At 35.4% G+C, this 27,640-nt stretch overlaps 1 long non-coding RNA gene across 1 annotated transcript in view; it reads right to left on the bottom strand.

The window, feature by feature from the left end:
* Positions 1-4,809: 4,809 nt before the first annotated feature.
* LOC116454771 overlaps positions 4,810-27,640 on the bottom strand; it is a 91,772-nt gene continuing 68,941 nt past the window's right edge. The window contains exons 2-3 of the long non-coding RNA XR_004244195.1: positions 26,430-26,510; positions 4,810-5,966 (exon numbers count right to left, since the gene is read on the bottom strand). This is a non-coding gene — a long non-coding RNA (uncharacterized LOC116454771). The remainder of the gene's footprint in view (positions 5,967-26,429; positions 26,511-27,640) is intronic.

Genomic DNA, 27,640 nt, shown 5'->3' with positions numbered 1-27,640 from the left:
TTGTTCCAATGCCTCAAAAGCTTTTCAGTTAAGGGTTTTTTCCTAGTATGCAGTCTAAACCATTTCTGGGACAGCTTGAGTCCATTTCCTCTTGTCCTGTCACTCGTAACCTTGGAGAAGATGCCGACCCCCACCCAGCTACAAGCTCCTTTCAGGTATTTACAGAGCACAATGTGGTCTCCCCTGAGCTTCCTTTTTTCCAGGCTAACCAACCCAAGATCCTTCAGCTGTTCCTCATAAGTCTTGTGCTCCAGGTCTTTAATAATCTTTGTTGCCCTTCTTTGGACATGTTCCAGTCATTGTCTTTCTTGTAGTGAGGGGCCCAAAATTGAACACAGGATTTGACATCTTTCATTCATTCCGAAGTATCTTTCACATGCTGTTTACTAAGCTAAGTTTTTTTTATATTGTGTTAATTAAGCTCTACTGAGGACATTCCTTAATATATTACTGGGGAAATTTGTTGCTTTAATTAGAGTTCATGATTTAATATTTTAATCTTTATTGCCTGACTGAATTTAAGAGTGTCTAGAAAACGGTAGTACTATTGCTATGAGTAAAATCTGCAAGGTATTTTGTGCTACACAACAAATGCTTATAGCTTGTTTGGAGTTAAAAAAAAAAAAAAAAAGAACAAGAACAATGCCATCTTCTTGCCAAAAAGAGCATAAGTAAATTCTAGTTAATTCAGAATCTCTTCAGGAATGAGGTACCTTTTCAACTGCTTTTTTTATGAGCTTTAACATCTTTAAAGAGAGATGTTTTCAAGAAAGAAAATGGCACACAGACACAATACTCAAGGCAAATAGATGTAAAGTGTTAAACATGTTCGTATTTTATTATATCTTGTTTACATTTTTCAATTTTATTTTATCTTTCCTTTATTTACCATATTTTACAATATTCAAAATGGACTATATTTCAGAAATATTAAGTGTTAAATTCCAATGTATAATAACTATCTTTATAGAACAAAATGTCTTGAGAGTTCACATCTTTATGTGATACAATTTCATCTGGAATCTGTCAGTGGAGCAGAAATGGGAGGACCCTGTCTGTCACTTCAAGAAATATGATCACTTTCTTATTATTCACTGTCATACCATCATAGTGCTGATCAGCACCATGTTTCTGTAATGTAAGGTTATGCACAATGAAAGAAACATCTATTATTTCTGTTACCTTCTGAAATTGTTTCATTTACAAAATAATTAATAATACTGATTATTTGACTACACGTGCTGGTTTTGGCTGGGTAGAGTTAATTTTCTTCACAGTGGCTGGTAGGGGGCTGTGTTATGGATTTGTGCTGAACACAGTGGTGATAATATAGAAATGTTTTTGTTACTGCTGAGCAGGGCTTACACAGAGCCAAGGCCCTTTGTGCTTTTTGTACTGCCACACTGACGAGGAGACTGGGAGTGCATGAGAAATTGAGAGGAGACACAACCATGTCATGTGACCTACACTAACCAAAGGAATATTCCAGACCATATGAGATCATGCTCAGTATATAAAGTGGGGTCAGGAAGGAGGAAGAGAGGGACATTTGGAGCGATGGCGTTTGTCTTCCCAAGTCACCGTAATGCATGATGGAGCCCTGCTCTCCCGCAGATGTTTGAACATCTGCCTGTCCATGGGAAGAGGTGAATTATTTCTGGCTTTGCCTTGCTTGTGTGCTTTTGCTTTTCCTATCAGCTGTCTTTATCTCAACTCATGAGCTTTCTGGTTTTTATCCTTCCAATTTTGTCTCCAGTCCTGCTGGTGGAGGAGTGAGCAAGCAGCTGCATGGTGCTTGGATGCTGGCAGGGGTTAAGCCATGACAGTATGTCAACTATGGTTCAAAGTTTCATAAATAACAGGTGGTTATTCTTTTTCCCTTTGAGAACTGCTCTATTACCACATTTTTCTCTTACTTGTAGTGAGGTCTGCATATGCATGCACCTTGAAAATAGCAACTGTTCTGATGAGTTAATAAAAGCACAGAGTTGATTTTGTCCTCTGGTCAATAGAGACACCAACTCATACATGTTCAAGAGTATTAGATGAGTTAGAGGAGTTTTTTTATCTCACTAGGTAAGGCATCCGTGTTTCAAGAAGTGAAGCTCATAAGTACTACTCGAGATGCTACCTAGATGTGGTTGCATATGTTTTTTCTGTGTCTGATACTGTGAATTCTTTAAAATATATAACATATTTGAAGTTTTTTCAGTATTCTTGAGAGTGTAAATGTTGAGGCAATTGTGATATTTAAAAAATCCTTCTACTGAAATCAAATACAAAAATACCTATTTTGATTATTCTATTGTCTACTATAATAATTAAACATGTCTTTAAAAAGGGCATGAATTGCTTATTCTGAGTGCTTGACAAATTATAATGTTAGCATTTAGCGATGGTATACATGAGCACTAGCAATGCTGCAGACCGACAGTAAAATAAAACTGATCCATTAGTAAAAAACAACAGTCATTCAAACATAAATGTAGCGTTTTATATGATTTTAGGGTTTTTTTGCTTCCTGTTAAGCATAAATATTTTCATCCTTAATTTAACTTATATTATAGTGAAACTTGAAGAGATCTATTTTTCATGGTAATGTTGTCTATTTGATAAAGTGCCTTTAGTTAAAAATGTGATAATTGGGCTGAATGAGACAGTCTGTTTTCATAATTGGAAACAAAAAATAAAGATATGTGCAAAATTCACTTTGGTTAAGCTACTTGCTTGATTCTTCATTCTGTAGGTAGGTATTGAAAATAGTAAGGAATTTATATTATGTGGGGTTTTTTTACTAAAATGTAACACAGCCTTTTAAAAAAGCCCTCAAGCCTATCACATCAAATTGCCATAATATATCAGCTTTGAAACCGTATCATGCATACTAAATGAATCCTTTGCATCAGTCTTTCCCCATGTGTCTGCTCAGGTTCTTAGAGGAACATCCTAGAATAACAGGTTAGAATAATTAATAGCATTTCAAAGTAACTAGGTTTCTAGAGTATCTCAATCTATGTGCATCATTCCTGAGACAATTTAACAAGGGGCTAATATTGAGAAAGATTGCACCATACTTTCTTTATTCATCACTTCTGAGTATCTTGACCTTTATTTATTTGTCCCTGACTATTTTTTTACTGGTTAGTCTGCTTCAAAATTTCCATTTCTCAAAATTTGCTTACAAAATAAATTATCTCTACAACCTGTCTTCTAAAGCATGGTGCAAGATACATTATTGCACAGGGTAATGCAGGGAGAAAGGGGTTGAAAATGGAAGATTGACTGAGAAAAAAAAGAATAAGAGTTGTTTTCATTCAAAGATGGCCTTGCAGCTGGAAGATACTAAGAATATTCGGTGTGGGAATTTTCATGTTGTGGTTACCTTGGGTTGTTTTCTGTCTGCGTTGGGGAATGGAATTTCTGCAGAAGATAACAGGATGTTGTAAAAAAGACCTAAAAAACATTCTTCACAGGCCTAGGCTTCCCAGTTGGGAGGTGAAAGAGAGATACAAAGCTTGAGCGTTGTAAAAACAGTCTTGTGAAGGAATGCACATGTGCCAACTCCTATGATATGTTAGAGAAGGGAATAAGCATGCACTTTTTGCCCTTGATAAGAGGGAATAAGCTTAGCAGCCCATTTTGCCATTGTGATGATGGAATAAATCTACTCTTTAAGCACTTCATATGTGGTTTTTGGCCATATTGGTTACCTGCATATATTCAGTTTTCACAAGTATCTTCTTGTAGTTGTTACCAGAATGAAACCTATCTGCAGAAAAATGTGCCGTTTCCCAAAAATATTCCTTTAGTATGAACACCATTACTGTAAAGTGTATTTCTATTTTCCAAGTTTATCTTTTAAATGTTGTTGCAGTGTATATTTGAAACTTTTATTGCAATAATTGCAAGTGACCATGTTCCCAATATTTGCACAACAAAAATACAAAGGGAAAAAGTTTTTAAGTAGGATTTCACTCCTAATAATATCTAAATGTCATGGAGTACTGTGTGAAACTTTATGAAATCCCGTGTTCATTAATGCAAACCAGATCACATTTAAGAAAGAAGAAGGAAAGAATAGGCTATATTTCTGTATTAAACATAGCATTTGTGATGGCTAACCTTTTTGTCTTCCTCAATGTAGTCACCAATGGTAATTTTTCATTACATGTCACTTTGGGGATAAGTTAGACTCTGACCTTTTGTACATAACATACATTTTGGAGTGTTCTTCCCCCCAGTAGCTGCTGTATGTTAAAAGTTCATCTGTGAATTTACTAAGTTTTCTGCTCTTCAGGAGTAAATAATGCCTTTAGAAAAAATCATCTACACACCCACAGAACATCGATTATTCTGAAAAAAGGTACTGTGTATAGCATCTCTACATTAATTGAAGAGAGTTTCCATAAAAAAATGTGATAAAACTAAATCATAGTTGTAGGTACAAAAATGCTGTTAGTGAGGATTTTCTTGTTATTTTTCTAAGTCCGTGAGAGACTTTTCTCTCTCACAGAAGAGGTAGCAGGGAATGTAAACAACCAAGCCACCTGCAACCTTGAAAAGTCTTGTTTATGGTATAGTAGAAAAATATTTTGATAATGGATGTTTTAGGATTTTAGCCAATCACCCCCAAGGGGTGGCTGGTCCTTTGTCCAATTAGACTATGAAGAAAAAAGTCTATAAAAGAGTTTGTAAAATAATTAAATAAATCAATCTTGCTGCACAATTCCTGCCTGTTGGATCCTCTCTCCTCTTCCTCCCTATGGCTGCGGGACACGGTGATATACCGTAGGAACCAGGCCTGCGGTAATACGTAGTATGGTTTCATTGGAAGGGACCTTTAAAGGTCATCTAATCCAACCTCCAATAAATGAAGCCTAGATGGATGGGTGATAGACTTAGCTCTTCCTGTTTGCTATAACATGAATGATTAACAGTGGATAGCATCTCTGTAGGTAATGAATACAAGATTTTGATGCAATGAAATGCTTCAAACTCATAAAATGAGTAACAATATACTGCTCTACAGCAAAACATATGCACTGACCCATATTCCCACAAAACCAGGAAAGAAAAAGGAGAAAACCAACTTTCATTTTGATGCTATTCTCTACATTTGTAACATTTTCCAGAGTCTAGCAAGTAATTTCAAATTATTAGTTACAAAATGGCAGCCTCTATTTCCAAAGATTGCTTTTGGTGTGAATAGTTTATGAAGTCATCACACAATTTTTCTTCTGACATCTGGTTAACCAGATTTGGATTACAAATAAAGTAAGGATCCTATCTTTGTGTATTTTATGTTAGTTTAAATCCATCTGTCCAAGAAAGAAGCCACATTTTCAATCCTAAATTGGACTGAAATAAAACACTTTTTATACAGAAGATAATCTCTAGTTATGAATTTTTCCTGACATATATTAGCATTGAACTTGGTGTTCTAGTAATGACATTTTCTTTAAACTCCATACCGGTAGTAAAATATTGTCTGTATTGACACCTCTTAAGCAGTTACTAAAAGACCATTTCAAATGTCAAACAATCTCCACAAGCTCTAACCCTCTGTAGTGTAAAGAATTGCAAAAAGATCACTTGAGATAATCTCAATAATTGGTTTCAGAACTGCATATGCATGTTAGAAACATATTACAAGGAAAGTAAATCCAGGGCAGATGGATGAAGCAAAATTTTCATTTCTTGTTTACAGGAAGCTATATTCTCTCCCTCCATTCAAAATCAGGTGGAAATGTATATAATGCTGATAATAAATAGCACACGTAGAAGACTGTATTATTATTGGTCACTAGCTCTTTTAAGATTCTGGTTTTTTTGGGTTTTTTTGGTTATTATTTTTTCTCCTGTCTATACCAGAGAAGTGACTCAGCTTGATGTAATCATCTTGAGGGGATGCCTCTGGCTCATAGGTTACAGGTACCTATGTTGCTCAACAGCTGTCAAGATGCTGTCTGAAAAAGATGGAAACAGTTTTCTTCATTTACTGTTTTAAATGAAAAATACATATTTCTCCCCATTTCTATCAAAGATTGAATGTCATTTTCCTATGCACTTAATAATTCTTTCTTTGTACTAAACTAAAATATTTTTACTTTTTGGTAAAGATAGTAAGTAATATGCATTTTATTTGTCTCTTTTTGTACAAATGAACATATAGTATATATACATATTACACATATATTACATATATACATATATATAGTATTACACATATATTTTTTATATACACATATTTTCTACTGGTTCCATCCTATACCATTATCTGTCTAAACTTTTGCTTATTTACACTTAAGGTATTTAAATTTTAGTCTCCCTCAAGAATATTTTTCTTGCTTATATTGTCTTAATACTCATCTAGAATGGCTCACCCAGGTGAAATACTACTATATAACCAGATTCTGAACTGCTAGAATTAACTTGACAGCTCAGTTGAATGACTTTCAATACAAGTGGTCACAATACTTATACCACATCTTGTATAAGCCAGGATGTTAGGACAAGGGACTTCCTTCTTTAATTTTTTTATTTTGATAAATAAAAAATGAAATTCTTCTTCCCCCATAGAGTGGTTAGTAGAAATTTTTAAAGTTATTTCTTAATGGGTAAGCTAGGCGTACTCTTAATCAGAAATATTAGTACTAGTCTGGATTATTTTCTATCTGCACACCTTATTAAAAGAAAGGGAGAAAACCCACACAATTACACCCATTACTCCAACTTCCCAACAGACTTCAGATCAACTATCAGGCTTCTAATCTCTTTCATTTAGTTTAGAACAAAACAACAAAATCTACATTTCAGCAGTAATTACTCAACTAACATAGAGAGTCATAAATAGCTCATTTATAAATAATGTTTATAATATGCTAAAAGATTTTCTAAAACTACTTTAATCTTCCTGAAAAAGCATACCTTTTATTTTTAAATTTTTTTATCAGAGAAACCTCAATTTTTGGGCAGGCTAGATTAACTTCTTAACTTCCTATCTATTTACCAAGCTCTTCTTTCCATCTATTTGCATTAGTAAAAACACCTTTCTGATTTTAGAGACACTAAGCCATTATCTATTACAGCAGCCACTAAGCCACAAAGCTAACATTTGACAGGTCTAAGTACCTACTTACCAGAATAGAAATATGTTACCTGTCCAAGTTGATTCTTGTTTTGCTAGTGCCATTTCTTATTGTCACACACATTTTTGCCTCCTTGTTCCTTGAGGGGTTTTTTGTCATGAAAGCAACAATCTGGTTTCTCTTGCTTCACAGGATATGAGGATTCTTCTTGTGTGAGCATTTCAGGCAAAATATCCAGTAGAAGAGTAAATAGTGAAGTATACTCAGAAGTGAAATAAATTATGTTTGCAGAGGTTTTCTGGAAAATAATGAATCTGTGCTAATTCAAGAACAGCCATGGGACCTCAAAGAAAGGTTAAGACCACTCCATGTCATCTAAGAAAGGAATGAGAGCACTGGTGGGAACCACAGCACCAGATAAATGAAAAGAATGCGGGTGCTAGAATCTCTCATTGCTGATATCTGAATATAAGTTTGTAACTAGAAGGGAAAGTTATACTGCATATTGTAATATAGTGGAAACAGGTTTTCTTCCAAGGTGATGAACATTCAGTATATGGTATCAACTTTTAACGAGTGGGGTTTCACAGGACTCTATCTTAGGTCCTGTGCTCTTCAACATTTTCACAAATGACTTGGACACAGGACTGAAAGGGATACTGAGCAAGTTCACTGATGATACAAAACTGGAAGAAGCTGTTGATTCTCTTGAAGCCATGGAAGCCCTGCAGAGAGATCTTGACAAATCAGAGGCCTGGAAAATCCCAAACAATGTGAAGTTCAATAGGGAAAGTGCCAGATTCTGTACCTGGAATGGGGCAACCCTGGATGTACAGACAGACTCAGGAATGAGATGCTGGAAAACAGTGCTGTGGAAAGGGACCTGGGGGTCCTGGTCAGTGGCAAGTTGAACAGGAGTCAGCAGTGCCGTGGCAGCCAGGGGGGCCAACCTTGTCCTGGGGGGCATCAGGCACAGCATTGCAAGCCAGGCAAGGGAGAGGATTGTCCTGCTCTGCTCTGCACTGGGGCAGCCTCACCTCAGGTGCTGGGGGCAGTTTTGGTCACCACAATATAAGAAAGGTGACCTGTCACTAGTGTAAACTATTAGAGAATGTCCAAGGGAGGGCCACAAAGATGGTGAAGGGCCTTTAGGGGAAGCTGTATGAGGAGCGGCTGAGGTCATCTGGTCTGTTCAGCCTGGAGGAGACTGAGAAGAGACCTCATTGCAGTCTACAACTTCCTTGTGAGGGGAAGAGGAGGGGAAGACACTGATCTCTCTGTGGTGATCCATGACAAGATCCAAGGGAATGGCCTGAAGTTGTGTCAGGGAAGGTTTAGGTTGGACATTAAAGAAAAGTTCTTCACCCAAAAGGTGACTGGTCACTGGAACAGGGTCCCCAGAGAAGTGGTCACAGCATCAAGCCTGACAGAGAAAGAAAAGTCCTTTGAAGTTGTGTCCTATACTATTAACTATGCAGTACAAGACAGTTCACAGTACTCTATAGCTCAACAGTGTGATGGCTGATTTAGCTACAGATAGCATCGTCTCCTTGAGAAGAAATTTCAGAATATTTCAGACCCTAAGTTATAGAATGATTTTCCATATAAATCATAGCCGATGAAAAATTAAAGATATATTCAGTCTGCTTTTGGAAGCAATTAATTTACTCCAACTGTGTTCATGATCATCAAGACCTTGATTGCAGGGTTACTAGAGACAGTGTGAAAAAAAAAAATTATTCATAACAGCTTGATTCTTAAGTTCATTCAGTCATCAGATGATACAGTATAATTGATTCTGCATCTTAATTTTAGTACAGAATGGCAATTAACTTTAAATGTTAAATACAAAGGATTGTTCAAAGATGTTTAGTGGATGTTAATGAAATAATAGCAAACTTAAAAAATAAGGAACTTTATATATTAAGCAAATTATTTTTGAAAAGCTGATATACATTTTTTTAATTTGTTCAATAATGTTTGGGTTTTATAAATCCAGAAATAAAAGTATTTTCATTTCATGTGGGGTTGTCTCTGGTTTGAATGTATGGGTTCTTACTGTTTCACAATATATGGCTGGGCTTATGCAAAATACTTAAATGGAGATCTTTTAAATAAGTAGTTACGACTTCTGTTGAAATTAGCAGAGTATCATGACTATATGTATAAATATCTGTAGCTATTAATTTATTTGGAGAATCTAAATTATTGAATTATCTTGATACATGATGGTGAATATTAAATAAGAACAAAATCATAATTCTATATTTAAAATTAGTCTGCTGTTAGCTGTTCTATACTCTAATTTTATTTTATTTCAGTACTAAAATCTGTTACTCCAAACGATATGATATATATATATTACATTCAATATAACCTCAAAAATCAATTACATGTAAAATATTTTAATGTCTGTTTTAACCTCTATTACCTTTATATAATATTTGAACATGTTTGAACAGCTATCAGTGGTATAATTCACTGAAATCTGTCAGATGAGGTTTGAGCCATATCAGTTTCCATGTAAGTGTATTATGAACTCCCTTTGTGGAAGAAGTAAATACAAGAAAAAGAGGAAATATTATCTGTAGTTATATGTGTCATCCTGCCTTATCAATAATTATTCTACATATTAATTAGGGAAATTTATTAACAGCATTAAAGTATTGATTTTTTAATGTAGCTAATTAGAAGCATCTTATGTTTACTTACACAAATCATGCCTTTGATATTCCTAAAATAACACATAGAATGACTACTTATTTAGACTAATATTAGTAATTTGCTGCTTTGGACAGAATTAGCACTTTTTAAAGCATTATATTCATGGAAATGATTAATTTTCTACAGGAAGGAACAGTTTTCATATGCAAAAATATAAAAGCTCTTTTCCCCAGAGATCTCTAATTGCTCTTCATTCTTTGTTTGATTTTTATGAAAGATGCAACCATTTCTCAATCCAGAATGTAATGATACCGCCAGAGCTCCAAACTCCATCCTCTTTCCATGTGTTATGGGTGAGGATAGACAAGATGGTCTGGGTGAGTTTGTGGGTGTCTCCTATGGATCACCCGCCCAGGAATATCAAGCGGAGCAGGCCCTCCGCAGAGAGTTGGCAACAGCCTCACACTCACAGGCCTTGGCCCTCATGGGGGACTTCAGCCAACCTGAAACCTGCTGGAGGGAAAACACAGCAGGGCACAAGCAAGCCTCCATGAGGTTCCTGGAGAACTTTGATGACAACTTCTTGACTCAGATGAGAAAGGAGCCAAAAGAGAAGTATTTTGCTGGACCTTGTACTCACAGACAAGAAGACACTTACTGGGCACATAAAGGTGGAAGGCAGACTTGGCTCCTGTGACCATGGGATGATGGAATTAAGGATCCTGAGAGGAGGAAGCACAGCAAAAAGCAAGATCACAGTGTTGGACTTCAGGAAAGCAGGCTTTGGTCACTTCAAGGACCTTTTTAGCATAGTCCCAGGGAATAAGGTCCTAAAGTGAAGAGGGTTCAAGAGCAGTCCATCACAACGAGGAAGAAATCAGTCAAAAATACCAAGCCTACGTGGATGAACAAGTAGCATCTATTTAAAGACAAAAAGGAGGCATTCAGAGGGTGAATGCAAAGATGAGTAACCTGGGACTAAATGAAAAATTCAAAAGAAATTAAAATTATGCAAGTATTCAGAAAGGATAGATAAGATGATTCAAGTAATTCTAAAACTAATTAGCTTAATACTTTATTTCCAGTATATTAATAGAAATCCTGATATAGAATCAAATAAGGTATTAAAAAAAAGAATAATAATTAGAATGGCTTTCTAGATAATATTTCTTCTAAAACTTGGCTCCTTTTTTCTGGCAAAGACACGATTGGAACATTGGTCAGCTCACAATTCAATGTCACAATTTTGACATTTTGATTTCAAAAACCTATTATTTTTTAAGAAAAGTAGGGTTGTGAAGATGATCAAGGCATTGGACAAAAGAAGAAGTTGTGATAATAAAACCTTGGAAGAGGTTGGCAAGAGGTTGTGCAAGTTATCGAGTCTCCTCTCAACTTGGTGATGTTCAAAACCTGATTATACATGGCCCTGACTGTTATATATTAAATCCACCAAATTGGCCTTCGTATGTTAAGTGCCCTGATTTTGCATAAGATGTTAAATGTCCTAGTTTTGCATTTTGCATATTAAGTGTTTTAATTACCAAATTAGTATTTACATACTTTAAATGCCCATCAAAGTAGTTAAAGATATAAAGTTAAATTCTCAGAACCATTTAATCACACAGTTCCTAGTTAAAAATCCCTGTTGATAAAATATTCCCAAGTTTAATCCCTTCCTTAAGCCTTAAACTTCTAAATATCTTGTTTCCTGCATATACCCAAGTTATCCAAGTTAATGAGTATATTTTAAAAGATTCTTAAAGTGTTTATGGTTCAGTTTTAAAAGTTCCTTAAAATGACTGTTGATTGTTCTGTTTTAAAAGTTCCTTGAAGTATTTGTAGTGCAGCTTAATGCTTTTGTTAGTTGTCCTTAAGTTCCGCAAGTTTCTAAGCCCAGCTCCAAGAAGCAGACTTCTAGCTGTCAAGAGCTGTTTTCAGTCTCCTGTCCCTTAACCTGCAGCTCAGCTCCATGGCAACATGAATGTCAATGAGGACATTTTCCCGCCTTTCAAGCACCCGAGACAAGAAGCTATCCCATTGGCTGGTTCAAATGACCTCACTTCAAGACTCCACCAATCGCACCAGACCATGGGGCTGGACTGTGGGCGGACCTGGGCGGAGCATGGACATTATAAAATCAGTGCACAGGCGCGGAGCTTGCATTTGCCTGGGATTAGCTGTGGGTGAAACGGAATGCTGGTGACTCAGGCCTCTATCCCCCAGAGGGACCATTTTAATTATCTAACTTTGGAGTAGCCAAAATTAACCCAGTGTTGCAGGCTTCCTGCACTGGGGCCTTGTGCCAGTTAGGCCTAAAGGTCTCTAATCGCTGTGGACCCAGGTTTTAGGATTTTTACTTGGGATTTTTACTTGTGGATTTTCCCAGACTGGATTATTTTAACTTTAATTATTTTTTTAAATTATTCTTTTAATAAAACAGGTGTTAATTTTTAATTAACATCAAGAGTGCTGTCATTCTTGACACTGAGTAAGGTGCTCTAGTTGCCCCACTTTTAAGCAGGAGAGTTTGGACTATACAGTCTCCGAAAGTGTTTTCAAATATCATCCATTCTGGGATTCTGTAAATACCAGAAGACATTACTTGAAATAAGCCTTATTGGACTGATACATTTAAAAGCATAATTCTCAGAGGGGAATCATGTTTGAATAACTCTTTCTAGGGAAAGTCCAAACTGATTGATACTACAACCAAACCTGTTAGCACTTTAATCTGTGCTCTTGAAGTATCAGTTCAATGTTGATTACATTTCCAGATAGCTCAAAGATTGACAGAATCATAATTACTCATGAGAACAGAGTAAACATATAGCAAATTTTGTATTGAAACATGAACTCACCTTATTCAAAGAATAAAGAACAAAATAAAATACTCTAAGAATAACATATGGAAATCATAACTGTAGATTAGGGAACAGTATCATGAAAAGTTGTCACTATAACAGGCTCTAGGGGTGATGTGATATCCTGTGCAGCACTGCAGAAAAGTAGACTGATCTTTAGAAGAATAAAGAGTACTAAGAAAAATAAAAGTTAAGAGATTTGTGAATCGAGTTTAGTGCACACATTTTTAATGACAGAAATAAAAGTTGTTAAGGAATAAACAAAAAATTCCTCAAAAGAAATAGCATGGTTTCAAACATCTTGTGAGAAGTAAGACAGCTTCCTGTAGAACTCAACAGAAAAAGTTGTGTTGAAAAAAACATAGTGTCCCCAGCTTAACTGAAAAACTCAAAAACAAGTGAAGTCTAAAGTTGATTTCTTTGTTGGTTTTGTGGGGGTTTTCCTGGTTTTTTTGGGGATTTTGTTGGTTTTTTTAAAAGAATGTTGAACTTCTCTAAAGAAAAACCACAAGAAAGGGTGAAATACCTGTGTTTTGGTAACTTCAAAATGTATAAGATGGTTTCATAAATGTAGTCTCACTGAAATTCATGATCATGGTTTCCATACCCATACTACTGAACAAAAGATAAGGCAAGAAGATACACAGGATATGGGATAAACAGATGCATCTGCTTGCCTTACACTCTGTCCCTTGACTTAGGATAACTAGTAAAATCAAGGAACTTTCTACTTTCTATATAAATATATCTTATATGGAAATGTTGGGATCCTTCTGAAACCACAAAAATAATATTTTCAAGTATAAGATGAAATACTTCTAATCAGAACAGAAAACTCTTCAAGCATTTTCCAATAGGAAGAAGAAATGAAAGTAAGTCCTATGTCTTAAAAGCTAGCGTTACTATGAACCACTATTCTAGGAAAGATATAATACAAAATATATAGTCAGTTGAAATTCACATCACTTTACTCGTAAGTTAGTTTATACAGTATAAAGAACTTTATAAAATCCAGTTTGACTTCCTGAATAACACAACTTACAATAACTTACTTTAATAATCTTATATTACTGTTACAAACTGTGTTAGAGTAAAGCTTAAGCTTCAGAAAATGTTTCATCTTATTGTGACATTATTAAGAAATGGACACCTTAGTGCAACAATTCCAAGGTCATTTTTTCAGGTAAGTCAATATTGTATACTGTCTGTTTTCAGCTGGGGTAGAGTTGGTTTTTCTTCTGAGTAGCTGGTACTGTGCTTTGTTTTGGATTTAGAATGAGAATAATATTGACAAACACACTGAAGTTTTGATTGTTATGAAGCAGTCCTTACTCTGAGGACTTTTCAGTGTTGCACACTCTGCCAGTGAGGAGCTGCACAAGAAACCAAGGAGGACCAAGCATAGCAAGGACAGCTGACCCAAACTGATCAGAGGTCATCATACCCAGGATATAAACTGGTTTATACTGTAATATAATCTTTTTAATAAATTAAACATAGCAATGTTATCTTAAGGGCATTTTTCCAGTTCTTGTCTTGAACTTTTATTTATTAGCTATACCATGTTTATATGTACCAACCAGTAGAACCGTATTTATTAGTTATTGCACCATCACTTTTGCTGTCCTCAAATCTCAAATCTTCAGCATTTTTGCTGGAGATATTAAAACTAAAAACCTTAATATTAGTCTTCACATTTATCAACCCTCTCACTATTCTCGTATTGATTCAACTAAACAAGATATAAATTATCACTCTGTTATAGCATTAAACAGAGTCCTTATGGTTTCTTTATTGTCCATCTTGTCATCTAAATCATTTTCAGAGCTTCTGCTCTTCAGTGTAAAGTTCAGTGTGCTGTTCAACAGGTTTCAATCATCTGATGTATTATTCTAGAGCTTATTTTATATGTTATTCTATAGTTCTACCTATTCTAGGTAGGCAGTTGCTGTTGCTGCAGAGATCTCCCTGACCAGAAAGCACTAAGGGATCAAAGCCACATCTTCTAAAGTACTGACTTCAATAGAATGATATTAAAAGAATTAGACCTTCCTCTATCCACTACTTCTGAGTTACTGGGTATGCAGAAAAATTGTGAGCATAGAAGAGCATATGAGTTCAACTTGTTCCAAATAATTCTGGTAAATCTTGCAGTACCACGGTATATGTTTGAAGTCTACAGTGTTCATTGTTAAAGAAATAATGATAAATTAATTCATAAATTTAATAAGTGTAATTATACATCATTACAAATTACTATCCTAATTCCATAGATGGTGAACAGAGGCAGAGAGATTAACATATAAAAAGAACTCACTGAGGAAAGAGTGAAAAAACTTGTTCATGATTTTTTTTTCATTCAGTTAAGAGAGTACTGTGGATTTCCATCAGGTTCTCTGTCAGTAACAGCAATCCCTTCAGATCATTATTTTTGTTCAGCCTTGGGTAGCTCAGCGTGTGCTTCTCCAGTCTGCCTTGACTCAGGATTTCTGACAGTCTTCCACCTTGATACACTGCCTGCACCCAGCTCAGCCCATCTCAGAAATCTGATTCCCATTCTAACAGATTAACAGTGCAGAGGAGACAAAACTCCTTCCACCTTTTCTTGTGCAAAATTTTCATTCTCTGAATGAAGAAATGATACTGCTCATTTCCAGGGCAGAGGCTGCTTAGTCTGCATGACATCATGGCCAACTTATTTGTGATTTTCTATCAGGAACTATCTGAAAACAAGTAAGTTCAACTTTTCCCATCCACAGTTAAGATTTTTATCTTAAAAAGAGAGACAGGAGGGAGAGATAACAGGGAGAAACCCCTTCTTTCAAATGTCAAATTGCAACTTTGAAATTCAGCATTGTTACAATTTATTAAAAACACACACAGAAGAAAAAAAAAACCAAACCAACACAAAACTACGAAACCCCAACATCCCTATAAATCTCCTAAAAGTATTCTGTATGCTTATGGATTGGTTCTGAATTTCTAGAAATAAGTGTACCTTACCCTGACATAGAAATGCACTGAAGAATTAAATCTAAACAAATGTTTAAAGAAAAGTTTATAATATATAAAAAGAAAAATTGCAATAGCTTTATGCTGTCATTACAAAAAAGAAAAGTATCAGAAAAATTCAGCAATGATAAACAGAAGTGATTTCAAATGCTAATAAGAACATTGAGAACATAATTTACAATGCTATGCTGGTATAACGGTACTATTAAGTAAATCATGAAATGCCACACAAGCTGTTTTCATGCTGGGACTATCTTTATAGTTACTGATGAGTTAGTATTTCACTTCAATTATATAGTTGAAAATCTTTAATAATTGCTAGCAATGACAAGAGTGAACTTCAAATAGCTCTAAATAAAATATTAATGCTGCAATTATTCAGAAGCATAACAAAAGCACCCTTTTAAAATTCTCACAGGATTTATGCTCATTATCATCAAATTTATGATTAACTAAAAATACCACCACTATAAATTCATTATATAAAATACCTTATTTAAATGTCCAACAAAAATTTTGAATTCATATTTCATCCACGGTCATTAGCCATAACTTTCTAGCATTTGTGCACTTCTCAAATTACATTTTAATAATGAGGATAGTAAAAGGGAACTATAGTTTCAGAAACAAACATTCAGTTTAGCCAGGTATCATATAGCTAGATGCATTCCCCTTTCATAGAATTTGAAATGTTCAGTGTTTCCACCATAAATATGATAAGGAAAAAAATGCAAGTCTTCTATGAATCTATTTTTATTGTATTTTTAACAATAACTTTTGCAGGGAACTTGACACTCTTAAGACTGCCTCTCAAAACATGCACCTTAACAGCATATTCCATACATCTATTTTTGAGCATTTAGTTTAACATTCTAACATATTTTAAGGCCCAAAGTTACTTAAATGGCAGTAAAATGCACAATAAAAGAGCACCACTTACATGAATGTAAATTAAAACACTTTCTCATAAAAATATAAAGCAGTCTTGCTTGAAGTCACAACTTAGAATAAGTCCCTAAATACTTAATTTGTAAGGATACTGGCTACAGCTGCTCCACAACTGTCTGTTACAGTGAGGAATAGTCCTACTATCTGATCTTTATGGATTTCTATGCCTAAATTCCCATGATCATCTAGTCTCTTCTCTAGGAGCCAAGGGTAATATAATTTCTATAGCGGTTTAAGGGTAGTGTAAGAGATATAGTTAGAACATCATGAAGTTCAAATTAATGATCTGACTATATAGTGATACATGCCTGTCTGTCTTTTTTCCAACTGCTTCCATGTGGAACGAATTTTTATATGGTATCAGGTAAATTGTTTGGCCGAACAAGAAAAACAAAGGATAGTTTATTATAAGCTGAGTAATTCAAGCATAAAAAACCCAGTAACAGCAACAGTAAAAGAGGTAGCTAAAAAGGAGAATTAAAATAACTGAGCAGTTCCTCACTAAGGGTTTTAAACAGTTTCCTACCCCAGGAACAATTATTTGTAACCAGCCATGGGCTGCCTTCTCTTCAGCTCATACCAGTATGTTCTTGTGCTCTTGACTTGAGCTTTAAGACATTTCAAAAGAAACAAACAGCTCAAGCTAAATCACAGAAAAGGGTTCACCATAGGTAAAGGTTTTAAGCTCTCCTCTCTTCGTCTTTAGTAACAGTCTGGAAGATGAGTTTTCATTATTTCTGATGATTGTGTTAATCAATAGGGTCTGTGCTGTCAAAAGTATGTTTCATTTTGAAGTGGTTGTGGTTATTCCAACGGAAGTTGGGTTTTATCAAGTTTAAATTTATTAAAAACTTTACCAAGCACACTTCATAAAAAACTTGCCTATCAGTTAAGGCAAAGCATATAATTTTCTCACAGCGTCAGACACACATTTTGAATTGATTAGTGCTGAAATAAGAGATCAATCTAGAAGCATTTGAAGTTAAGTAAAATACCCTGCTCCTTTCACTCGCATCTCTGGGTTTTGGTTTTTTTGTTTGTTATTATTAACACTATTATCAATAGTATTAATAATGATAATTGTTATTACTAATTTTCCATCCGATTATAAACCACAATCTCTGACTTCCAATGGCTGCTTGAAGAAGTAAAGAATAAAGTTCCCTCATCTTGCCAGAACTCTATGATTATGCAAACTCCTGTCTTGCTTTTCTTATTGATCTCTTGTAAACTTTCAGCCTGAGATAGAATGCATTTTCTTTAGGGATAATAAAACTAAACCATAAAAAAGATAAAGATAAAATGCAAAATATAAAATATAAATAAACAAAACCAGCACACAAGAGCAATACTAGGAAGAATGGTCCCCTACTCTCCTCCATCACACCTCTTTCCCACTATTAGCCTTTCCATTGCTGTTGAAGCAAGCGAAGAAAAATGTATTTTAAAAAAGGTGATTTGTTCCAACTCCAGCATTTCCAGATGCAGTAGTCTGAGTCTGATGGAGACACGAATGGAGCCAATATTTCAAAAGGTTGTTGCAATGAAACGCTTTTGAGGAATCAGTATAAGATTTCTGTATGTCAGAAAAAGAATTAAAAAATGTTGAGATAGGGTGTAAAACAGCAAAGAATAATAAGCAAAAATCAGTAAAAAGGAAAACGATTAAAACAAATTTGTTAGCAGTTGAAATGTTTCAAGAGGGTTTCTGTTTTCCAAATAAAAATTTAATTCACTTTATATGTATTTTACCAGGTATGTTACCATTTCATAGTTTTAAATCAAAGGTAGTTTCTGCATGATAATAATTTCTAAATCAGCAGCACAGAATATATGAGTAGATAGTAATTCAGTGTGAGAAAAAACTGACTCGTTGAATTTCAAGTTTCAAGAATAAAAATGTGATAAGTAAAGAGCTCATTAAACTGATACTGTATAGCATGTCTTTAGAAAAGGTGCTCTACAGCCCCAGGCTATCTGAGTGAAGATGAAAAAATTACTGTAGGCACATGTTTTGCTGTGAATATGTATTAACTCAGTATAGGATAGTATATTACATTTTTAATCAAAGTGTCAGATGATCTTATATGTCCCAAGTCCTTTATTGGGTAGAACTAAATGAGCTTTTGCTACTCTGGATAAGAAAGATGACAATTCCAAGTCCACTGGTATTTTGTACTGAGTAACTCCATTCTTTATACTAGTTTTTTCCTTAGTGCATAGTTTCGTAAAAAGAATCTTAAGGTGTCCAGCATTAGTGCTGCAGATGGTTATTTGCAAGATGTCAAGGAGACAAACACATGCATCTAAGCCTGTGTAATGATAACAAAATAATTTAGATAATCTCTTCTTCATTTGACACTCCCATCTCACATAAGAAAACATATGGAATTATGGTCAGAGGTGCCACTGCAGAGAATTGTCCTTCCTCTGCTCCCGAGATGAAACAATATTTCATTTAGCAATGATTTTTTATTGGCAATGACCGGTAGACACAGACCTCCTGCTACCTACTTGACTCTAAGCCACTATGTCTCCTGTGTGCAAACTGTGTAGGTGAAAGAAATGTGGAGATATAGGGTGATTTCCTAATGTCTATTAATTCACCCCAGAACCTGTCATTTTTTAAGACCTGAGCATCTCCAACCCACATTGTCCTGACTGCTCTGACAGAGAACTTTGGAAGAATAATGTGCTTAGCTTTGGGACATGACCAGCCTGCAGAAGTAGCATAATTTAAATCCTCTAGAAGTTTTCAATTTGGGGATTTTTGAGTTTGGATCTTAACATATAATTAGTGTGCATTGTTCAGATACATTAGTAAGTATAGTATACATGGTTTAGATCAGTTAGTATATATTGTTCGGATCTACAAAATTTTCATATCAAGATAGAGATGTATTTGTATTGGATATTATCTGTTCATGATAAAAGAAAATACTAACTGTACACAACTAGATGAAGGGCTAAGACTAGCAGATTTATCTGAAAACTGATGCTTGTTATGATGTTGATTAGTGTTTTAAGTGACTTTTACTTAATGATGATTAGTAGACTTTGAAAAATCCAAAGGGTATTAACTAGTATTAACGGACATGACAGCTCATTTTCTCACTAATCTTTTAAAGAAGACTGTAAACCTTCCTTCAGAGTTAAAACTGCCTGAGTATTAGTATCAGAAATAAAAGAAAGTGAAACAAATCTTAGCTTGTGGGTTCCCTCAGGATTTTGGTATGTACTGGATGTCATACATGAAATCCCTATTTGTGCTTAGTCTTTGCATATTAAGTGCTTTAATTAATTAATTTTGAGTTAAATATTTTTAAATTGAATCTTAAAATTAACCCATCAGCCCATGTACAAAAATCAAGTTCCATTATCAGTGTTTTCAATTGTTCAAAGTAGTTTATTAAGAGAGTTGCACCCTTCCCAGTTAAAAATTCCCCAGTTAAAAATCACCAACTTGCTCCCTTTGCAAACTTCAAACCACCTGTACACCATAAGAGTTATCTTTCCTGTGTTTACTGTATACTTTTACAAGTGTTTTAAGATGTGTTGGATGTATTTTAATACTTTTTTTAGGTGTTTTTACTTGCACTTTGGTTCCAAGGCCAAAAACCCCAGTTCTAACAGCCAGCAGCTATTTTCAGCCCCACAACCATTACTCTGTAGGCAAGCTCCATGGCAACCTGAATTTTAATGAAGGCATTTTAGCTCCCTTATCTCAACTAATACCACCCCTGTGACAACGATGAGCCATTGGTGGACGGAGATGATCTATCAAAGGGAAAGCACGAATCACTTTAAACCGAAGGGGCGGGCTGTGGGTGGGCTGTGGGCGGACTGGGGTGGAGCAAAGACACTATAAAACAACAAGGCAGAGAGGTGGTCTTGCTCTCTCTCTCTGCAGGCTAGCTGTGGTGGATGCCTGTGCTGGGCGTTAAAAGCCTTACTCCTATTAAGGAGCCTTTAATAATTTTTTTTCCTGACTTTTAGACCAGCTAAAAGTCAGTCCAGCACTGCAAGTCTTTTTCTCTACCTGAGGTCTAGTGCTGTCTCAGCCAGAAGATCTCAAATCCCTGCGCTCCTGGGGCATACCATCTACCGAGCAATAGGATCCCAAATTTTTATATTTTTCTAATTTCTGTAATTTTTCCATTTTTCTGTTTTCAATAAATTATTTTTTTTTACTAAGAGTTGTCTCATTTCTCACACTGGATATCAATCAGATCAGAAGACGAATTTGACAGACATAAATTAATAAATTTCTGACAGTTGGATTTTCAATCTGTTGGATTTAAGTGAGAGATCAGGATCCTAAGATCTGTGTGCCTTTTAGGACACACAGATTCAAGACATACAGAGCTGCTGACCTGAAAATGTTTATTCCTGACAGACATCATCTAATAGCCTTCTGTATTGCGAGAGGATTAGAGAAATATTTTGTATACAAAAGAAGCGTTCATGTCATAATGCTACTTTTCAAAAACATTTTTTTTTTAACATAATCCTTAACATATTTTCTATTCCTGTCTAATAATTGACTAAAAGCATTGCTATAACTGCTTTCCTGATACAGGATTGTTCTCCTTCTTTTATCTAGTTAAAGTATCACACAAGAGTAAACCAGTGATCCACAAATGTTTCAAGCCAGGGAAAATGATGTTGAACAAGTAAGATGCTGTAACAATAAAATTTGCTTTTCCACAATAATGTTCCTTGCGGTTTTTATTTTATGAAGATAGATAGATAGATAGATAGATAGATAAAAATAGACAGATAAAGATATATATGTATTTATATATACTAAAATTAGAGAACCTCACAGGTCTACCACATCTGAGCAACCAGATGCATAAGCAGTCAAAACCAGTGTCCATAAGGCTACAGAGCCATATTTCTTTTCTCTCTGGCATAATGAATCAAAAATCCACTGCTAAAAGGTCAAAGAAATATTCTAAGAAATAAAAAAAATTTAATCCTTTAAGCAGACAGAACATTAATTTCAAATCTTCAACACCCTAGAAATTATTTTAACATGTTTTACTATGCTGTGTTTTAAAAGTGATAGGCACTTCTCTTTTTAAACTTACTTTTAGAAGGAATAGCTGAAATAGCTACCCCATTCCAAATCATTGGTATGTATCTAAGGAAGTATGATGTATATGTTTCTTCTGTTGGTTGACTTGGCTGTCTTTCTATACAGCTCTATGGCTGTTGCAAACACCACTAAAATTTCCCCATGCACTTTGCGGAGACTTATTTACATTTACTTTGAGGTGGGTTTGTTTTTTGGGGTTTTTTGTTTGTTTGTTTGGGGTTTTTTTGTTGTTGTTTTGTTTTTAGTTTTGTTGTTTTGGGGTTTTTTAATTGCTTGGTTGGTTTTGGTTTTGGGTTTTTTAGTGACTATAGACCTTAAAGACCAGTCCAGGGTTTAAATGGACCCTTAGATAAACTAAGATGCAAGTTAGTTGAAGTATGACTTCTTTTGCTTAGGGATCTAAAGCTTTGAGAGGCACCTCCAGTCAAAGCTATTGCTGAACATGCATCTAATTCTTACCAAAGCCATACAAAATCCAAAAAAAAAGGTAGTCCAGCATTTAAAACCTGATTTTTTGGAAAGCTTAGTCAGACTCATGGAATATTATAGGGTGAAAAGAACAGCTGGAAGTCATGTAGTCTGTTTTCTTAGACTAAGACTAGCTTTGAAGTTAGTGAAGGTTGCCCAGGGTCATACCTAGCTGAATTGTAAATATTTACAAGGATAGAGATTCCACATACAACGGCCATCTCGTTGCAGAGAGGTTTGTATGATTTACTCTTCCTTATATCTAGCCAAAATTTTCAGTGTTGCAACTTGTTCTTACATATTTTATATTAAACAAACAACATTAAACACCTTCTTTGGTAAACAGTGCTATTTTCTAGTCACCTTTGGTGTCTATGAAATTTGACACCTGTTTTTGTAATGACCTAGCATCCGTGGGAAAGATTTAATCTACTTTTCATTCTGATTACAAGGTCAGCTTCAAAGCACACATAGGTAGCCAGTTGCATAAAGCAACAAAGTGCCAGAGGCCTGACAAGCAGCAAATAACAACCCATTTAGGCCATTATGCACACCACTCTTTTAGATTAAAATAGCAGACAATGTGCCTAAGTCAATAACAACGTTTGAGATTCATTCCATTTTCCAAGAAGCCACACAGCAAAACTGAGCAAGTCCTTTCTCTGTTGTTTTTTACAGGCTTTTAAGCAGCTGACAGATACTGGAAATCACAGCCAAAACTTTTTTTTCTTTGCTGTTTTTTTCATGCAGAGTCTTATGCCGGCTAACTTTTAATCAGGTTACTTAAATGCATTTGCTAAATCTGTAATTTTTTATTTAGCTTTCAGAAGGAAGGTTAAGACATATTTCAAGAATACAGCCGAGTATCAAAAATATGACAAAGCTAAGTGAACTATTTTCTGCCTTTTTTTCAGCTGACCATTTAATCTGCATTATTGAGTTGGTTTATTTTGCTTTGTACTTGCTGATGTGCATTACACAGTACATTTCTCAGACCAAATTTTTTTTCCATTTACTTGACAGAATTCACTTTTGTACATCATAAAGTGAAATATTTTAAGCAAAAAACACGTTCCCAAAAAGCAGTGTAGAGAAGATGCAGGAGGAATAGTTTGATTCTTCTAACTGTATGGTGATAAATAGTTTCCTTCTTTATCCTGTCGTCAATGAGTTTTAATGGCTCGCATTTAAAACCTTACTGAAACATAGCTCTTGCACTTAGACTTACTTTATTCTGCCTCCATTGGAAAGATTGCAATTGAGGTAGGTAAAACCATGAAGTAATTTTTAAAAATTATTTATCTTTTCTGCAAAAATAATTGAAAAGGCTGATAGTAGAAAGTCTGTACAGATCCCTGTCGATACCTGGTGAGAGAAGAATACCTACCAAACTTCTGTTTGATCATCTGAGAAATGCTGATTGGTAATGAAGAACGAGACTCACCAAGTGCATGTATCTGCAAGACTTGTTAATTATGACTTGTGCTGCAAGATATTGCTGTAGCTTGGATTTGCTCTTCATTTTGTGGTGGGGGTTTGTTTTGTTTTGTTTAGTTTTTTCTATAAGAAGTGTTTACAGGCAAGATGCTAATTTACATGTTAGGTAGTCAAGCATTGAAACATTGCCCAGGAGGGTGGTGGAGTCGCCATCCCTGCATGTGTTTAAGAGGTGTTTGGATCCATCACTGGGTGATCTGTTTTATTCATTTAGGGGTTGCAGTAGAAGTGGTGCTGGGTTGATGACTGGACTGGACTGATCTTCCATGGCATTTTTTAAGGTTTTAAAGAGCAGGAAACAGAGACATTACAGAGACATTACTTAATTGAAGTGCAGGATTGCTCATGAGTATGTTGCAGTCTCTGGCTTGCTGGTGCCAGATAGTGAGGTGCCGTGACCTTCCTAAAAGCATCTCCAAGGCGAAGCCACTCGGTAGGACCACCACACACTCACACACGCGTGCACACACACACACGGGTAGCTCCAGTAAATGGGTTGACGGCAAAGATGCAGGCAGGGTCTTCAAATGGAGTTGCACAGGAGGGGTTTATTGCAGCCACACGCGTGAAGGGTTCCAGGGACTAAGACAAAGAACATTGGAGGGTCCAGGGTTACATATGGGAGCTGAGGGAGCACCAGAAACTAATGATCTGAGGGCATGGTGGCGGTACACAGGTAGGGCTAGGGTATGGGAGCCAACGGGGAAGCTCTGAGGGAGTGGCAATGGGGCAAGGGCCAGTGGGGGAACAGGGAGTGAAGAATCTTCTAGATCAGGGGCATGTAGAGTAACAGGGGGTGGGGAGGCCAACAGGCCAACCGGGGAAACAGAACTGGGGTACCTTAACATAACAGAACAGAGCATCCTGGGGGAAGCCTTTTCAGTCACCCTAACCTGGGGAGGGTCTCTTGTACTTAGGGACTGTCCCATCAATGGACTCTCTTTGTCCCTTGTACCACAGGCTCACTGGCCACCACATGAGTACAGTAATACTAAAAAGAAACAGTTTTTCTTAATCTAAAGAAGCATTATTTCATGCTTCTTTCACGTATGTTTTTCATGTATTTCTAGGAACCTCCTTCGCAAACAAAGTGTATGATGGTAATCCTTAGTTCGTGTAGAATATTTTTCATGAGGAAATTTTCAGATGTTTTTTAAAGAGGATTTAGTTATTCTGAATTTAAAAACCACATTTGTATTTTTGGGCTGGATGTAAAACTTTTGAAAAGGGACATTACATCACGTATATGTCAGACCTTCTAGTTTGCAGTTAAAATTCCAATGAAATCTTAAGACAAATGGTGTGACAGGCATTAAAAGACATCTCAAAATATTCAGAGATCATGCTGATCTTATAGACACTTTTAAGAATATATTAATTATTGGAGTCTGAGAGCAATTTACTTTCTTCTGTGGAATTAAAAATCAGTTGGAGACAATCAAATTAAAACGTACAATAATTCAATGTTGTTAGAGAATACATTTTTTAATGTTTCATAATGTTTTAATGTTTTCTTTCCCGAGAGAAGGAGCAAAAACTAACTTCATCTACCTCAAGTGTCCTGAATTTACAGTTCTTCCAGGACTGGCCAACACTGACACCACCTGATCCTGGACTAAAACAAAATCCCTTAGAATTAATAAAGATTTCACTAATAAGACCACAATTAGATGAGCACTGGTACCCAAGACAGATGTAGTTTATAATTGTGAGGTTATATTGAACAAGGATCACATTAATTACTGGCCTTTTCCATTAGGAGAGCAGGCCAGATACTGGGTAATTTTATATCTACTTAGGCAAGCAAAATTTAATTTGGAATTATACAGATTTAAATTTAGAAGTGAATTACTCACTTGACCCAACTGAATTTTTTAAGAAATGAAACAGTTGGAGACTCTGAAGGTAGTTAAGATAGTTGTCAGAGAACAGACAGGTACTGAAGAACTGAGGTCAGGTTTATGACTAATGGAAAGAAGAAAAGAAAAAAGAAAAAAGAAAAAAAAAAGAAAAGAAAAGAAAAGAAAAGAAAAGAAAAGAAAAGAAAAGAAAAGAAAAGAAAAGAAAAGAAAAGAAAAGAAAAGAAAAGAAAAGAAAAGAAAAGAAAAGAAAAAAGAAAAGAAGAAAAGGAAGAAAAAGAAGCGAAAAGAAAAGGGAAGGGAAGGGAAGGGAAGGGAAGGGAAGGGAAGGGAAGGGAAGGGAAGGGAAGGGAAGTGAAGGGAAGGGAAGGGAAGGGAAGGGAAGGGAAGATTTTGCAGCTGGGGGGGTGTGCAATGATCATCTAATCCAACTGCTTGACTACATCAGGGCTACGCAAAAGTTAAAGCATGTTTTCCAAATGCCTTTTTAACACTGACAGGCTTGGGGCATCAAACACCTCTCTCAGGAAGTCTGTTCCACTGTTTCATGATCCTTTCAGTAAATAAATGTTTCCTAATGTCCAGTCTAAATCTCATCCGGTGAAGCTTTGAACCACCATGTGTCCCAGAAAGAAAAATTCAGCACCTCTGTCTCTCCTTCTCCTCCTCAGGAAGCTGTAGAGAGCAACATGGTCTACCTTCAGCCTTCTTTTCTCTAAACCTGAGTCCTTAGCTCGTTGTCACAGGACATGCGTTCCAGCCCTATCACCTTCTCTGCCCTCCTGCTTTTGTTCCAATTAATCATACTAACAGAAAAAATGTGAAAACAGGTAAAAGTCAGAACTTCATCTCTGGAGGAAACATCTGGAATTGTTCAGCCTATAGAAGAGAAGACTTGTGGGGGGATCTTATACATATATATAATTACCTGAAGGGAAGGTGCAGAGGCGATGGACCCAGACTCTTTTCAGTGGTGGGCAGTTACAGGACCAGCAGCAATGGGCACAACCTGAAAAAGAGAAAGCTCCCTCTGAACATCAGAAAACTGTTGTCCTTTGTGTGTCAGCAACAGAATTTGGCCCATACCTCCACATGACACCACTAATGCCAGGAAATGATGAGTTCAGCATGGCAACCCTCACTAAATCAGTCATTATGATTACATAATTTGAAAAAGTTATATTTGCCATATAATTTTATAAATTTGGTTAACATTTACTTATATCCTATCTTAGTCTATTATACTAATTACTTAGATAGTAAATACATGTTTCTAACAAATATTTTAAAGCCCCACAAAATTAAAATCCTCCAATTTAATAATTTTTTAATTTTCATTTTATTTTTCATTTATTTTGGCTTGAGAAAATATTGAAGAAAATACGTAAGCATAACAGGGCTAACATTTATATGGCATTTATATTTTCTGGTAGCTGATACTAAAATATTTTTGTTTACTTTAAGTTAAAAGATAGTTTATGACTTATGATGAATCTTCTTCTTATGCCTCACATCCACATGCGCTTCAGGCAAAATGTGGGACGAAAAATGGAAAAGTCAGAGACTTTTGTATTTCAGGATACTCTGTGATTTCTTTGATTCTTTCAGCAGATTACAGAAGCTGTGATAAGCATTAAGATACATGTCATATTGCCATGTCTGCCTTTGTTTTTTTCCTGTTGTGTTTGCCTAAGTGGATTATATTTCATTCCTCTATATATTCCTAGCATTGAAGCTATGAGAGATTGGTTGATAAAGGCAAGTTTTACTTCTTTGAAAGTCTTTTTTTTCTTAGAACATCAACAATTGTCAGCTGTACATAGCCAATGCTGTATAAATCAAGATAGATATCACAGAGCAGTGGAGTGATATTGTCATTAACAATCTACAAAAAAAATGCTACATTAGATAACTTAATCATTTTTCTCTGTGTTTACTGTACAATGCTTATAATGATATGATGATGATTTTATTATAAACTTCAAATAGAATTTCTCTGATACATACTTACACTATATGTAATATGGGTAATAACAGTTCTTACAATAGCAATGGCACTGTGTGACTTCATTAACAAATACACGCATCAATGTGCTGAAGTGGAATCTGGTTTATTCACATCTCTATACAGATGATTAA

This window comes from Corvus moneduloides, chromosome 1 (assembly GCF_009650955.1).
Source record: "Corvus moneduloides isolate bCorMon1 chromosome 1, bCorMon1.pri, whole genome shotgun sequence".
NCBI lineage: Eukaryota > Metazoa > Chordata > Aves > Passeriformes > Corvidae > Corvus > Corvus moneduloides.
The sequence above is the reverse complement of the archived record's forward strand: the minus strand, read 5'-3'. Positions and strand labels throughout refer to the sequence as shown.